Here is a 17,486-nt window from a genome sequence, read left to right on the forward strand (position 1 = left end):
GGAGGCAGCTGGAACCTCTGTGTGGGGGTAGAGAAGGCGATTCAGTGCCTACTACCTACTTTTTACATCTAGAGAATAGTCCAAGACAGGCTTGGGAAACTTGGAGGAGATTGACTTTGGCGGAAGGGGAGCTCTGGAGGGGGCTCCTTTGATGCTTTGAAGGATCTCCAGCGACGAGTGCGTTACATTGTCTGCAGAGGGTCTCCAGAGTCATTAAATTGACTTAAACTCACCAGGATCCAGCACCTCTATACTACAAATAACATCTGGATTACAACTAGGACGGTGTCTACTTGGATAGCTGCTGAAGGTATTAATTTTTATCTTTCACTCCAGGATTAATATAAGGATTTACAAAAATAACTAAAAGGTGGCAAAAAGACTATATCATGCTTATATAAAGAAGAGGAGGAGGGTTGAATTTGGGACTATTTAAAATTAAAGAACAGAGTTTAAAAGTGAAAAAAGAAAGAATGTTTTGAATATTTGCGGTTTCTGAAAAGCATCCCCATCGTCACAGCATTGCTGGTAAGTATAATTCCACAGGAAGTGACTTTTGTATCATCGCGTGATTTGATTACCAGTAAGAACGGGATTTGGAGGCAAGTAAAGCAGGAAGTAACCATTGGAAGAAGGTGAAATTGCACGTCAGCCAGCCTACTCTAGGAAGGGCAAAATAAAATATTATTTTAAAGTGTTGGGGACTTCGAAAATTGGTGGAATTGGCATATTTGGACATTACACAGTTAACATTATTGGACAGTATTGTTGAAAGCAACTATAAAGGCCTGAAAAGGAAGAAAATTTTTTGAAAAAAGGGGTAAGGAAAGTCATGACCGCCATTTTGGATTTTTTAAAAAATTGAAATAGTAATATCTCGGCTTGGGGTGATCCAGGAGCGGTGATTTTAGGCTCATTGGAAAGAGAAAGTCTTGCTCTTTTAAATGTGATATATAGTTTTCAATTTGCTGAGATTAAGTTTTTGAGTATTTTTTAATGTCAGATCACAAGCCAATATGTACAAGGGCCATTTCAATGGAAAAGATGCAGGAGCAGTTAGAGGCTATGGAGGCAAGGCTGATGAAAGGAATGAAGGAACTCAAGAAATAAATTAAAAAGGACATTGAAGCTAGTACAGTAGCTTTAGAGAAACAATTTGAAGATCTTAAAAATGAAACTGTGGTAACATCAAAAAAAGTGGATGATGTGGAGAAAAAAGTAAAAGAACATGATTCCACCTTAAAAAGTGTGCAAGAGGAAGCTGTATTGCAGGACTGTAAGCTGATGGAAAACCTGGTACGTCTGAGAGGAGTACCTGAGAATGAACAAGATCTGAAGGATTATATAATAAAAATTATTGTAGATTTTTTGGAAGATGATTTATAAACATCAAAATACCAATATGACTATGTTTATAGAGTCAATTCTCTCTATGCTAAGAAAAATAAATTACCAAGAGACGTGGTAAGTAACATTTTTGACACAGGATATGGTGGGAAGAATTATAGCTAAAAGCTTTGCAAAGAACTTTGTGATAGAAGACAGTGTAGTGAGGATTATGAGAGAGCTGCCAAGGAAAGTACTGACTGATAGAAAGGCCTATAAAAAATTAACAGGAAAATTATGGGTCAATGATATAAGGTATAGTTGGATTCTACCAGAAGGTTTGAGTTTTGAACTCCAAGGCAGAAGGATTACAATTACAAGTGTACAAGAACTGAGAAGTTTTTTGGAAGAACGTAAAGAATTTTGCGACATAGCTCAAAAAAGAAAAGATAATGGATTACAAATTATTATCTTGGAATGTAAATGGACTAAATTCACCTCAAAAAAGAAAAACATAAGAACATAAGAGAAGCCATGTTGGATCAGGCCAACGGCCCATCCAGTCCAACGCTCTGTGTCACACAGTGGCCAAAAATTTCATATACACACATACACTGTGGCTAATAGCCATTGATGGACCTCTGCTCCATATTTTTATCTAAACCCCTCTTGAAGGTGGCTATACTTGTGGCCGCCACCACCTCCTGTGGCAATGAATTTCACATGCTAATCACCCTTTGGGTGAAGAAGTACTTCCTTTTATCCGTTTTAACCTGTCTGCTCAGCAATTTCATCGAATGCCCACGAGTTCTTGTATTGTGAGAAAGGGAGAAAAGTACTTCTTTCTCTACTTTCTCCTTCCATGCATTATCTTGTAAACCTCTATCATGTCACCCCGCAGTCGACGTTTCTCCAAGCTAAAGAGTCCCAAGCGTTTCAACCTTTCTTCATAGGGAAAGTGCTCCAGCCCTTTAATCATTCTAGTTGCCCTTTTCTGGACTTTCTCCAATGCTATAATATCCTTTTTGAGGTGTGGCGACCAGAACTGCACACAGTACTCCAAATGAGACCGCACCATCGATTTATACAGGGGCATTATGATACTGGCTGATTTGTTTTCAATTCCCTTCCTAATACTTCCCAGCATGGCGTTGGCCTTTTTTATTGCAAACGCACACTGACTTGACATTTTCAGTGAGTTATGAAAAGCAACATTTCATTGGATTACAAAGCAAAAATGCAACATAATTTGTTTACAAGAAGTTCATATTAAACAAATGGATTATAAATTTTTATGGAATAAGCAATTTGGTCTGGAATTTTATTCATTGGCTAAACAAAAAAAGAGAGGTGTACTTTTTATATTAAACAGGAATTGGAGTCAAAAGAAACTTTTAAAGATAATGATGGGAGATATTTAGAAGTGGAAGTAACATTAAATACAAAAAAATCACTGCTGCTGGGACTATATGTACCAATAATGCAACAGCTTGATGAAGTGTCATACGAACAAATTATGATAATGGGAGATTTTAATGGTACAATTAAAAATACATTGGATAGATCGGGGAGGAAAAAAATAATAAGGAAGGGAAATTGCAAAAATCTTATTTTGAATTAGTTAAACAAGAAAACTTGGAGGATTTATGGAGGATGTTCAACTCTGAGGTATGGGACTATACCTTTTTCTCAGCAAAACATAATACTTTTTCAAGAATCAATATGATATGGTGTACAAAAGACTTAGGACTTATAACTAAAAACATAAAGAGTCTTCCTAAAGTAAGAGCAGACCACAACCCATTAATGTGGTCAACTAAGTTGATTAAAAAAAACAGAAGGTGGAGGTTAAATGAAGATTTACTACAAAACAAAGACATAGGGATATCTCTAGAAAAAGAAACTTAAGCTTTTTTTTCAAATAAATGAAACTGAGGTAATGGAATTTCAAATGGGATGGGATGCATATAAAACAGTGATGAGAGGTATTTTAATTACATTGAATAATAAAGATAAAAAAACAAAAGAAAAACAAATGTTAGACATTTAAAATGAAATAAAGAAAAAGGAAATGGAACTAAAAAAAAGACCTGGGAAGAAGTAAATTATCAGGGAGATTACAATGTTGCAGACACAACTGGGACATTTGTTGAAGTAGAATGGAACCTGAAAAGACTGCAACAGAAATTTTTTGAAAGAGCAAATAAACCTGGGAAATATTTGGCTTGGCAATTGAAAAAAAAGAAAAGAGAAGCTAAAATTATAAGTAAAATAAAGGTTGGTGGAAAAGAAATTGTAGATCAGGAAGGAATAAAAAGGGATTTTTTAAAATATTATACCAAATTGTTTAAAAAATTGAAAATAAATAAAGAAAAGTTGGACGTATATTTGCAAAGAATTAATGTGGCTCCTTTGACAGAAAATATGGAAAAAATCTTTAATGAACCAATAGAAAAAAAGGAAATTGAAGCAGCAATAAATGTAATGAAAACGGGAAAAGCACCTGGTCCAGATGGATTTACAGTAAAACTTTATAAAGTCCTCAGAGAAGGGTTAATACCCAAACTGCACAAATTGATGAATATTGTAAGAATGGAGGGGAAAGTACCAAATACGTGGAAAGAAGCAGTGATTTCTTTGATTCCAAAAGAAGATAGAGATGTCACAGATGTAAAAAATTATAGACCAATCTCATTGTTAAATATGGACTATAAAATATACACAAGAATACTAGCAGAAAGACTTAAAAACATTTTTTGATGAAATTTATTAAAGAAGAGCAAGCAGGATTTCTTCCAAGGAGACAAATAAGAGGGAATATTAGAACTGTTGTAAATATTGTAGAATACTATGAAAGCCATCCTGAAAAAGATGGCACTATTCTTTGCGGATGCAGAGAAAGCTTTTGATAATTTAAATTGGGAGTTTATGTTTGCGGTGATGGAGAAACTGAGATTGGGAGAGAATTGTATTAGAATGGTAAGAGCAGTATACACTGAACAATGGGCAAGACTTTGTATTAATACAGATTTAACGGAGTATATGATGATCAGCAAAGGAACAAAACAAGGTTGCCCTCTATCTCCGTTGTTATTTATAATGACTTTAGAAATTTTGCTGATGCAACTTCAGGAGGATACAGAGATAGAGGGACTGAAATTGAAGGGATTTTCCGATAAATATAGAGCATTTGCTGATGATGTTATGTTCATAAATGAAAACCCATTAAAAGTAATGCCACTGCTCTTGAGTAAAATACAAGAATATGGAGAACTAGCTGGATTTTATATAAACAAAGAGAAATCAAAAATTTTGTGTAAAAATATGAAAATTGAAAAATAGAAAGAATTACAGAGCTTAACTGTGTGAAGTTACAACTAAAATAAATAATCTAGGTGTGGAAATTAACATGAAAAATATTGACTTATATAAAAATAATTATGAAAAGTTATGGCATAAAATGGAAGAAGATATGTTAAAATTGAATAGACTCAATCTGTCATTATTGGAAAGAATAGCCACAATAAAAATGAATATTCTACCGAGAATAATGTATTTGTTTCAAACAAATCCCATTGTTTTTATTTTTATTTATTTATTTTATTTATTTATATTTACATTTATATCCCGCCCTCCCCGCCTAGGCGGCTCAGGGCGGCTAACAACATTTCACATATTTAACAAAGATAAAACTTTAAAATTTAACAATTAAAGAAATTAAACATAAAAACCAGTTAATTAAGTTAAAATAATTAAAATACATGATTCATTACATAGAATAAATTGTGAAGGATAATAAACAATTTATTAAATGGCAAAGGAAAATTTCGGAATTTGTGTGGGCTGGGAAGAAACCAAGAATTAAAATGAAAGTGTTAAGAAAGAGGTGGATTTCAACTACCAGATTTAAAACTATACCATGAGGCGGTGTGCTTGGTGTGGATAAAAGAATGGATAACTCTGTTAAATAAAAAACGTTTAGCATTAGAAGGACATGGAAACAAATTTGGGTGGCATGCATATATGTATTATGGTAAAAGTAAAATGGACGGCCTCATCTCTCACTATTATAAAAGGAGAAATCTGTTAAATACGTGGGTAAAATACAAAAAATATGGAGATGAGAGAAAGCCGTTGTAGATAGTGCCAACGGAAGTAATAAAAATATATGCTGAAGGTGAAGGAAAGTCGCTATCATATGGTCAAAAATTGAAAATTCAAGATGGTAAAATTGAAATAATGATGGAAGAATTAAGTAACAAATATGATTGGTTTCAAATTCAACAAATTAAGAACCTGGTGGAAAGTGACATTAAAAGTGAAGGAATAAGAAAAGAGCAAATCGAATTGGAAATGTTCTGCTTGGAGATAATGAAAAGTTGATTACAAAACTATATAAATTATTACTGAAATGGTCTACTGAAGATGAAGTAGTAAAATCTCAAATGATAAAATGGGCAATTAATGTTAATAAAGAAATAGATGGAAACATGGGAATACTTGTGGAAGAACTCTATGAAAATTTCGACTTGTTATAGTATCAAAGAAAACTGTTATAAAATGATGTGCCAACTGTTATAAAATGATGAGTAGAGAGGCCAATACCTTGCTTCAGAGTCACCAGAAGGGGGAGGGGAGGGAAACGTCTGCTTAGCTCTTCATTATTCTCTATGTGGAGATCGATTCTTATAGGGTATAATGGGGAATTGATCCGGAGGTTTCGGGGGCTCTGGGGGAGCTGTTTTTTTATTTAGAGGCACCAAATTTTCAGTATAGAATCTAGTGCCTCTCCCCAAAGTACCCCCCAAGTTTCAAAACGATTGGTCCAGGGGGTCCAATTCTATGATCCCCAAAAGAAGGTGCCCCTATCCTTCATTATTTCCTATGGAAGGAAGACATTTAAAAAGGTGTGCGGTCCCTTTAAATATGATGGCCAGAAGTCCCCAGATATTTCTTGAATTTTACTTGGCAACCCTAGAAGCAGCAGAGCTGCCTGGCTCAGTCTACAAGATCAAGGCAAGAGAAGGAGTGACTTTCCTAGCCATGTGTGATATAAGAAAAGAGGTGCCTGGCTTATTGGTTACATGAGATGTCTCTTCTTCCCTCCCTCACCCCTTTGAGACAGCAGGACAGATTCAGGAAGACTTCCTCCTCTACTCCCTCTTTCTCCTTTGAGGGATGGCGGCAGGACAGGCTAGTACAGAGGTGGGGGGCCCCAGGTCGTTTGGTTCTTAGGATTTGGAGAATAAGGTAATGAAGTGAGTTGCTTAGGGTCTCCATTGTGGAGAACGGTGAAGTATAAATCCATCAAAATAATAAATAAAGCTGATGTTGGAAGACAGGTAACAGGTAGGTTGGCAGGTAGATGGGAAGGAAAGAAAGAAGTAGGAAAAGGGGAATGGGTATGGCAGCTGTTATGTATTGAACATAAGTTACCTGGCCGCATGGCGATCGCTACTAAAGGCGACCCCCTGGGTCCCCGGATGGAGCTCGCCATTCACCCCGCCCATCAAGATCTGTGGCGGGAAGTTTGACCGACCAGGATTGGCCTGATCGGAGGAGGGGGGTTGTTCTGGGTACTGTATATAAGCGGGGCCCGGCCCGCGTGTTCCCTCTCTTGTAATGTGCTACTGAATAAACTATGCTGCCTTCAAACCATCTCGGTTCTCAGTACATTACAGTAGCTTTCAGGGGAGGAAGGAGGAAATAGTGGTTGAAGGGGAAATGAAATTCTCCCCCACCAGTCTTTGCAGGTTCCCTGTTTGTAAATATCTATTGCCATGATGAACTAGTCTCTCTAAATCCCTGGATTTCCATGAAAAATGCCAGTGGATTTAAATAAAATCTGGGAATTCAGTGGAAGTAGGGCTTTTTTTTGTAGCAGGAAACCCTTTGCATATTAGGCCACACACCCCTGATGTAGCCAATCCTCCTGGAGCTTACAGGGCTCTTCATACAGGGCCTACTGCAAGTTCCTGGAGGATTGGCTACATCAGGGGGGCATGGCCTAATATGCAAAGGGGTTCCTGCTACAAAAAAGCCCTGAATGGAAGCAGTTGGATCATGGCAAGTAGTTATAATTTTCTTGAACTACAGTGATCTTTTAATTACCAATAAAAGTGCCCCAACAGATTTGCCAGTGATAAGGGAACAGGCAGCTGTGAGGAACTGAGGCCCAGGCTTCTGAATCCACAGGAATATGAAGGATACATGGAGAAGCATCACAGAGTGGAAGCAGGTCAAGTCGAAAAGGAAAGGGGAAGCCACCAAGTTTCATAGATAGCTAAAATGCACAATACCTTTTTTAAAAAGAGAAAGTGGGGTCCTGCCACACCTTGTCTTAATCTGTTCATGAAAGGGAAATAACCCCGCACTGAAGACATTACCTGCCAAGCCTGAAGACCTTGAAGTTCAATGTTTTGAAACCCCACAGTTTTTCTTTGATAGGAGGAAGACATTGCCTGCAAAGCATGTGCCACAGCATAGACAGCATTAGAGATACCATAACTGTGGTCGGTCATGTGCATTTCAAAAAATGTCTGAGGAAGGCTCTCCAGCCTCTCCTCCCCAGTACATGTTTCATTGACTTCCACTGGCTCTGTAGGATCTGGAAAGGAACAGTCAAACGCTTGTGCCCAGAAGTCCTTGAGGAAACCATTTTCTCTTGTCCAGTAATGTTTTTTGGTTTGCAGATATTCCTGGAACCCTTGGAATTCTTTGAAGTGCGTTTGGAAGAAAATTGCACCTTGGAAGAATTGGAAATCAGAATTCATAGTACCTGTTGATGCAAAATGAATCTGGCCCATCATAATCCACACCTTTCTAAAGGACATATTGTCAATATATCCTGGATATCCTAATAACAGGAGAAAGTTGATCACATTAATAGACCAAATTTCTCCATAGAGGATAAAAGTGTTGGCCTTGCTTTCAATGAAGGGTAAATAGAGATCTCCCAATAAATTATAACAATCAGCCAGACTTTCAGCACTGCATTGCCTTGGGATTCTTCCTGTGAATGACAAACAGACTCGATTTTGGGTGAGTAATGGCTCCACAACCTTTATGAAATGGTCTCCAGTATCATCATCCAAAACAAAAAGTCCAACCCACATCCATCCAAAATGAAGAAGCAGTTGAATCAAAGCCGTATACTGATGAGATTCATTTAGGAGCATGCGGTAAAAGGAAGGGAACCCTTTTGTATCCCTCTTCTGTGGGGCAAAGGACCCATAGGTGAGCTGGAAGGAAAGGAAACGTTTCCTAGAAACATAGGAGGAGGCAGGAATGCGTAGATGGATATTCTCTGGTTATGCACTAAACATTTCCTGTAGGAATTGGCAAGTTTGTTAGAATTCAAAGTCCAGAATGCTTGGATGTGTAAAAGCTCTCAAGTTTTGGGACTATGTCTAAAAGTGTCTTCTGCTTAAAAATACTTCCCATTCCTTGCATGTTATTCCACTCAACAGTCAATCTTGTTCTTTCTTGCCCCCAGATGACTTTATTTTTTCTTTCCTACTGCCTTCAAAAGTGACCAAGAAGGAAATGTTGAAATACTGTTGCTTGATCCCTTAGTGATTTTCTACTCAACAATTAATAAATGGTGAAATTCAGTACTAGTAGATGTAGGGGTGGTGTAAATTGCTTTAAAGACCGATTCATGAATTATAAGTCCATTGATCACAACTAGCCACCCAGAAGCTAAGTGTCAGACTTTGTAACTCACCTGTTTTAATATGCCTTATACTGCTTATGTCTCCTTGCCCTAACTAACTCCATTTTGAATGGTTCTGTTTGCCATGTAAATAAAGTCTTGCATTTCAAACACTTTTGCAACAGTTACTAACTCCCTTGGGAAATGCCTAGCATAGTACTAACAAATGTAACAGCTCTCTGAAGATAGTGAGCCTCAAGGTAAACAGCAGGGTTCCTTCCTTGAGAAAGAGATAAGGGGCCTGGGAACTGTCTATTGTTTCCCAAAAGTGTGAGAATGGGTTTATTGTTTAGCTTTTGATGTTAGAGGTTAAAATGGCATGTTCTGAGTTGAAATGTATCAATCTCAATCCGTCTCTATCCTAGACAACAAGTTCTCAAATAAATGGATTAAGCTGCTACAAACTATGATCCGTTTTACTTTGAAGCTCCAAGTCTGACACTAAGATCATTCAATAAGATCAATGTGGAAGGACTGTCTGAACCCTCCATCTCCGGTGGTTATACAATAGAGGAAATGGTGTAAACCTCTCTGCCTCTAATGATTCACCTACAGTTCACTATTTTGTATTTTTTCAAATATATGTTAAGGTAAGGATAGATGAGTTTGTGAGAGAGAGTGCTTGACTCAAAGTCACCCAATCAACATCATAGCTGAACAGTGGTTTGAACCCAGGTCTCCTGCTTATTTTAGCACTCTAACCAATATACCTAACTAGCTCTCATTCATACAATATTTTATTCAGGATGTCAGCCATTAGGAATGAGATATATTAATAGCATTCTATTTTTCATCTGAAGACATTTGCATCTCTAGTGAAATTGCCTGCAGTTAAAAGAAGTACACTCCTTCAGAAGTTCTGCCAACCTTTTTTTTCATTGCTGCAGGCTAACACAGACACCCTGCTGGAATCTATATTATCCCTTTGATGCATGCCACCATGCAGGCATCCTACCTGTGCAATATGAGCCCCATGGCACAGAGTGCCAAGCTGCAGTACTGCAGTCTAAGCTCTGCTCACAACCTGAGTTTGATCCCTGGGGTTCAGGTAGCCAGCTCAAGGTTCACTCATCCTCCCATCCTTCTGAGGTTGGTAAAATGAGTACCCAGCTTGCTGGGGAAACAGTGTAGATGACTAGGGAAGGCAATGGAGGAGGCAGTGGTCCGCCCTCTCCTGAAAAAGGTTACATCAGACCCGGCCGAATTGGCTCACTATTGGCCGGTCTCAAATTTGCCCTTTTTGGGCAAAATTATTGAGAGGGCTGTGGCGTTGCAGTTACAGGGCTTCTTGGTTGACACTTCCACCTTGGATCCATACCAGTCCGGCTTCTGTCCGGGCCACGGGGTGGAGACAGTGTTGGTCGCCCTCATGGATGATCTCCGGCGACATCTGGATCGAGGCGGCTCGGCAGTACTGCTGCTGTTAGACCTATCGGCCATGTTCGATATGGTCGATCATCGGCTGCTGACCCGCCGCCTCGCCAACGCAGGAATTCGGGGGCTAGCCTTACAATGGCTTTCCTCCTTCCTTGAAGGTCGGGGACAAAGGGTGGCGGTTGGAGGAGAGATGTCCCAGAGACACCCACTTAATTGTGGGGTTCCTCAAGGGGCAGTTCTCTCCCCAATGTTGTTTAACATCTTTATGCGCCCCCTTGCCCAGATCGCTCAGAGGCATGGGCTGGGTTGCCATCAGTATGCTGATGACACCCAGCTCTATCTACTGATGGGCGGCCGGGCTGCTGACACCCCTATAGATTTGGACCGGGCGTTGCAAGCTGTGGCAGACTGGATTAAGCTGAGTGGGCTGAAGCTGAATCCAGCGAAGACAGAGGTCCTTTGTGTGGGTCATGACGGACTGGGGGGGGGGGAGATCTCCCTACCGGCCTTTGACGGTGCGTCTCTGATACCAGTGCGCACGGTCAGAAGCCTGGGGGTGCTACTGGAGTCCTCCCTGACAATGGAGGCACAGATAGCAGCCACTGCTAAGTCCGCCTTCTTCCACCTTAGAAGGGCGAGGCAGTTGGCTCCCTACCTAAAACGTAGCGACCTAGCAACAGTAATCCATGCAATGGTCACCTTGAGATTAGACTACTGTAATGCCCTCTTCATGGGGCTGCCCTTGTGCCGAACTCGGAAACTGCAGCTAGTGCAGAACGCGGCGGCCAGGCTGCTAGTGGGACTGCCCCAGTGGGAACACGCGCGGCCTAGGCTGAGGGAACTGCACTGGCTGCCAATTGTATTCCGAGTCCGCTACAAGGTTCTGGTTATTACCTTTAAAGCTCTATATGGCTGAGGACCTGCCTACCTTAGGGACCGCCTCTCTCCATATGTTCCCCAGAGAGCACTGAGATCCAGCTCCCAAAGTCTTCTAAAAATCCCTGGACCAAAGGAGGCCACACTGAAAGTAACGAGGGAGCAAGCCTTCTCAGTAATGGCTCTCCACTGGTGGAATCAGCTACCGGAGGAAGTGCGAGCCCTGAGGGACGTTAATCAATTCCGCAGGGCCTGCAAAACTATCTTCTTCCAACAAGCTTATAGGGAACTCTGAATGTGACAACTAGCCATCTGGATAGACGTCCTACTGAATATAGCACCTTTAATTTATTATGGTTTTATAATTTTTATATAACTTTAAACTGTATTTTAACTGTATTTTTATGAATTGTATAATTGATCATGGTATACCATGTCCTGTTAGCCGCCCTGAGCCTGCTCCGGCGGGGAGGGCGGGATACAAATAAAAATTATTATTATTATTATTATGGCCAATCACCCCATAAAAAGTCTGCAAAGAAAATGACGTGATGTGACATCACTTCATGGGTTTATAATGCACAGGGGACTACCTTTATCTTTTACCTGTGGAATCTTGTAGAGGCCTAAGATGTGTGTCATATAGTCCGAGATATCACCCTTCAGTCCTCCGATGACACTTATCAGATTATTCTGGAGGTCACATTTGTAGCTGGGGACAAATCTCTGTGCTCTAAAGAGCAAGTCCAGAGTAGTCCGATAGGTCATCCTGGCATCATAATTGCTGTCATAGATATGGAAACCAAGTGTAAGGTTGGGCAGCATCTTTGGATTCTGATTGACCTGATTGACTGTAAATACTAATGCCAGGACATGTTGGAAGAACTTCATCACTATTCTGTAAATAGAATTAAACGCTCGTTAACTGGCGAATTCTATCAGTTACCAAACAATTTTATCGCAATTGTGGACCATTCTGAGTCCTCCTTAGTTTTCAGGCAGTTAACAAAATCTTTTCTCTTCTGCCCAAGCAGAATACTTCAGAACCCTACCTATTGTGTGTTCTTCACAGAATGTTGGCATACTGGTTTTCAACTTGGAGACAGCAGCCTTTCTAAATCATGGCCAACCTTGATATTATGGAATAGTTTAGGTAATATTGGCAGCCACCAGTTGGGAATGGTTTTTATCAGATCTATGGAAATCAGATCCTCCACAAGGGATTTGCCAGAAACGAAAGATGTTTAGAGGGCAATGATCACTTGCAATGCTATTGCCTATTTCAAAATTATTCACTTGATCCAATAGTGTAGACAGCCATATAATCCATTGCATTAACATGAAGAGAAAATAAATATGTGTAAGAACTTCCTAATCAAACTTTGTCCCATGCAAAAAGTACAAACTCATCTTCACTATGTTTTTGCTTTGCCCTTTATACGTGGAGCATAGAAACAAATTCCTGGCTAGGACATTAGAGACTTTATTCTCTTTCCAGTTCTGACAAATTAATATGTATGCTGTCAGATGTGGATTCCCTTGTCTCCTACAGGATAGCACTCTAGGAAAATCAGAGCAACTGAGGTATCTAAGAAAGCAGTCATATGAAATGATATGTAACTTTTGAGTCCAAATGAGAACTTTTAGAGATGGATGTTAAATCAGAAATCCTAGGGCTGTAAGTACGTTTTAACTTGTAAAGGCAAATGGCCATATACAATAAAATTTATTACTTGCTTACATACTTATTTACTTACTTAATATATTATGGTAGTTACCACTGAAAAATCACTGTCTGCATTTCGGGCTTTTGGCCTTCTATTTCTTTCTTCACCCAATTTCCGCCCAGAATAAAGGGCTCAAATTTCTTACAAAGACATACCTTGCTTATAGCACATGCAACATGACCAGAATTTTTTTTAAAAAAAAAGACAACCAAAAGAAAGCACTCATAGGAAAAAAAATCAGCTATGGAATGCAACCCAAAGAACAGGGTTAATCTGCACATCAAACTGCACATATACAAATATAAAACATTTATGAAACCTTTGAACCTCACAAAAATGACTCCAAGCATAATGGGCAAGACTGAGAAAATGATAGGGTGAAGAGGTAAGGTGAACCAAACATAGGTTTTATTACTTAGAAATATTCTCTCTTGTATATCAAATATAGTTAGGGTTTAAGTCCTAGCAAAGGTGATATGCCGAGTGAAAAGAAAAACTACTTACGTTGGAAATTCAAATAAATTTTTTGAAGGGTGTTGTGTAAAAGAAAGTCTGTAACTATGGTGATGTATCTGGGAAAGAATTCCACCAATAAGGAAGTCCCCTGCCTGGGACCATTCATGTGAAACTGGGAGAGGATCCTTTAGAAAGCATGGCAAAGCATTTACAGTCTTAATCATGGGAACAAACAGATATATTGCCACGACCAATGTCCCCATTCTGTGACCATCTACAACTTTAGGGCTACCTAGGATAGTGACTACATCCACCAGCCTCCTTTCTTAAAGAGACATATACCAGCCTACATTCTATCAACTGTTATAAAGAGATGCCTTCAGTGCTAGCTGAGATGGAGATTTCACGCATGAACAACCTATCCTAGCTTGAAGTGACACAAAGAAACCTGCTTGCCTCTTGTTCCTTCTGCCAGAAGCCAGTGGCAATGGGGGTATAATGACTATTTACAGATTTCCTCTTGATTGCTTCCTTTCCCCTTTGGGAAGGTTTGTCAAGGAGAAGAAATTACAGTGATTGGCATGATTGCAAGAGGAGATGATTGGCATGATTTCCCTCTGCAGAAATTGAATTCTCTGCTAACTTTAACAAGAAAAGTTTTGCCAGTTTGGTGTAGTGGATAAGAGTGTGGACTCTTATCTGGGAAAACCGGGTTTGATTCCCCACTCCTCCACTTGCAGTTTCTGGAATGGCCGTGGGTCAACCATAGCTATTGCAGGAGTTGTCCCTGAAAGGGCAGCTGCTGTGAGAGCTCTGTCAGCCCCACCCACCTCACAGGGTGTCTGTTGTGGGGGGAGAAGATATAGGAGATTGTAAGTCAGACTCTGATTCAGAGAGAAGGGTGGGGTACAAATCTGCTGTCTTCTTCTTTTTTTTGGAACTGACCCCTAGAGATGAGCTGGTGTGTTTCTTTTCTTTTTTTCACATTGTTATTCTTTCATTCCTTAAAGAAGTTTGGTGATCAATGTGGTTCTCCCCACCTCCATTTTATCTCTGCAGCTACTATGAGATGGAGAGGAATAGTGGGTGACTGGGGATTAGAACCTGGACCTCCCACCCTGTTCTAGTACAATAGTACTACTGATTATGGTTCTTTCATGTTCTTTGTATGGGCTCCTATCAGCATTGCCAACCTCAAGGCTGAGACTGGAGTTCTTTCAGTATTACAGCTGACCTCAAGACTACAGAGATCAGGTCCCCTGGTGGGAATGGTGCCTTCAGGGAGTGAATTATGTAGTATTGGATCTCCTTTCCAAATTTTTGACCTCACTTATAGCACTGCCCCCAAATCTCCAAAATTTTCCTAGGCCAGTGTTGGTGTTATATGATGTAGTATAGGCTATATGACGGAGGGAATGCAGTCAGAACCCATGGCTAGAATAGGGGTGTCACCAGCCAATGCCCCCTCTCCTATTTGTCCAGCCTGACCAGATGATTGATTGTGCCCGGTCAGCTCTAGTAGGAGAAAAAGAGGGGGGGGGAACCCTTTTGTAGGTAAAAGCTCTTTTCATTTACCTGCTAGCTGTTTGCTTCTTGAGGCAATACAAAGAACAAACACTGAGATATACAAGCTACAATGTTTAATAACTTTATGTCATATACATCTATAGGATGTATTATATTATAAGTACAACTTTACAAAGAGGGTTCATCCACAACGAATCTGAAAACTGACTCTACTTAAAGTATGCTGTTTCTAGGTAATTCCTTGCAGCTGTGTGCTAGATATCTCTTTTTTTAAAGGTATAAACCACAATGTGACGCTGATCAAAATTCTAATGGGCTGACACACCATGGATGCTTCACTTACATTCACCCAATACTGCTTTCCCATCCCCTATATTGATTCAACATTTTAAAGTCATACCAAAACTTGTTTCTTTCCTAAGGATGCAGTGGAACATCATATAAGAATGTTACTAAGCCCATTTATTTGCTATAATAATTGAACTAATCCTAATTGTTCTCTGTCTCCTAAATGGGAAACTCACTTCTAAAAGGTTGTTCCATGAAAATCTCTGTATGCTCATGTAATTCCAGGTATGACAATCGCCAACATTGTAAAAACTCTTTTAAAAAACTCTTTAAGGGGTTCAAAATGTGCATGTGTCTTCTAAAGTTACTGTAGATAGGCCCAGTTCAAATATAATTCTATAATAAATCATATAATGTACCTTTGTGCCAGCTCCCCTACTACAAGCACAACAACAACATGGGATCACAGTTCATTACGATGATGATATGTCGATATTGGATTTATATCCCACCCTCCACTTTGAATCTCAGAGTGGCTTACAATCTCCTTTACCTTCCTCCCCCACAACAGACACCCTGTGAAGTGGGTGTGGCTGAGAGGGCTCTTACAGCAGCTGCCCTTTCAAGGACAACATCCGCCAGAGCTATGGCTGACCCAAAGCCATGCCAGCAGGTGCAGGTGGAAGAGTGGGGAATCAAACCCGGTTCTCCCAGATAAGAGTCCGCACACTTAACCACTACACCAAACTGGCTCTTCTTATTGAGGCAATGCAGAGAACAAACACTGTGATATACAAGTTACAATGTTTAGTAACTTTATGAGTCATATAAATCGATTGTATGTATTATATTATAAGTACACATTTACAAAGAAGGTTCATTCACAACATTACAAGAAAGGTCAGTCCCTATGAGCACCCAGATATAAGCTCCTTTCGTCGTGTCCAAAGACATCCTCAGGATAGTCCTGTTTCCTTCAAGGGTTATCAGCCACTTTTTACAATTCATTATTAATGTTTACTAATGCTTTCTGCAGCATCTTTCTTCAAAAATTCTGTTTCTGTAATAAACCATGGTAATAATGAGATATAACAAAGCTGAATGGAAAAGGATAAATCTTAGTGTTTTTAATTGATTGTAACAAAAAACTTACCTCTCAGCAGCACTTAAGTGTTTATATCTATAGTGGGAGCGATGCTCTCAGCAGTGTTTATAATAAGAGCAAGCTGTTCCTTTGGATGGCAAAAAAACCCCTCTCTTTTTGGAGCAGCCAGTTTTTAACCTCTTTTCTTAACAGATGCATAAGTCTTCTGGATTTTCTGGCTAAATGCTCTCTACAATTTATATATCTGGAGCAAACCATTCCTATTTATTTATTTATTTTAGTTTTTTATTTTGTGAATTTATAGTCCGCCCTTTCCCAAGATGGGCTCAGGGCGGATTACAACACAATAAAAACAGCTAAAATCACACAGTAAAACAGTTAAGAATAAAACCGTTAAAACCATTAAGTAAAAATGAAAAAAGGCGGTGTCAGTGATATAAACATCATTCACAGATTGAGTCACAGGATGCAGTGAGCGTAGGGAGGCCAATTAGACGGTGTGAGGACACTCGCCTGCCTTAGCCAAAAGCCTGGCGGAACAGCTCCGTTTTGCAGGCCCTCCAGAATGGTCGAAGTTCATTGACAGCCTTAATGTTTTCATTGAACACTTAAGTGGAGCAACTAGTCCTTAATTTCTTTTCTGGCTCAATGTAAAACTTTCTGAATTATGCTAGCCAAGCTCTCCTTCAACTCTGATAACTGACTCTACTTAAGTATGCTGTTTCTAGGTAATTCCATGCAGCTGTGTGTTAGATATCTCTTTTTTTAAAGGTATAAACCACAATGTGACAGTGATCAAAATTCTAATGGGCTGACACCCCATGGATGCTTCACTTCAAATAGACTTTAGATATAAAATTTCTAGAAATGAACTGGACTCCATTCCTTACATTTACCATTAACATTTTAAAGTCATACTTTTTGCTTCTAGCTGGAGGTGTGAAGCGGCATCATTGTCTGGTCAGGGTTGTTATTGACATTTCTGCAACTGTTGGGCTGAAAAGACCTGACTGGCTTAAGGTATCAGCTGACCATTTCATTGACTCTGGCCAGGGAGGTCATCAGCATTTCTAAAAAGTTGTTGAGTGAG

The sequence above is a fragment of the Heteronotia binoei genome, chromosome 15 (assembly GCF_032191835.1).
Source record: "Heteronotia binoei isolate CCM8104 ecotype False Entrance Well chromosome 15, APGP_CSIRO_Hbin_v1, whole genome shotgun sequence".
NCBI classification, from domain to species: Eukaryota; Metazoa; Chordata; class Lepidosauria; order Squamata; family Gekkonidae; genus Heteronotia; species Heteronotia binoei.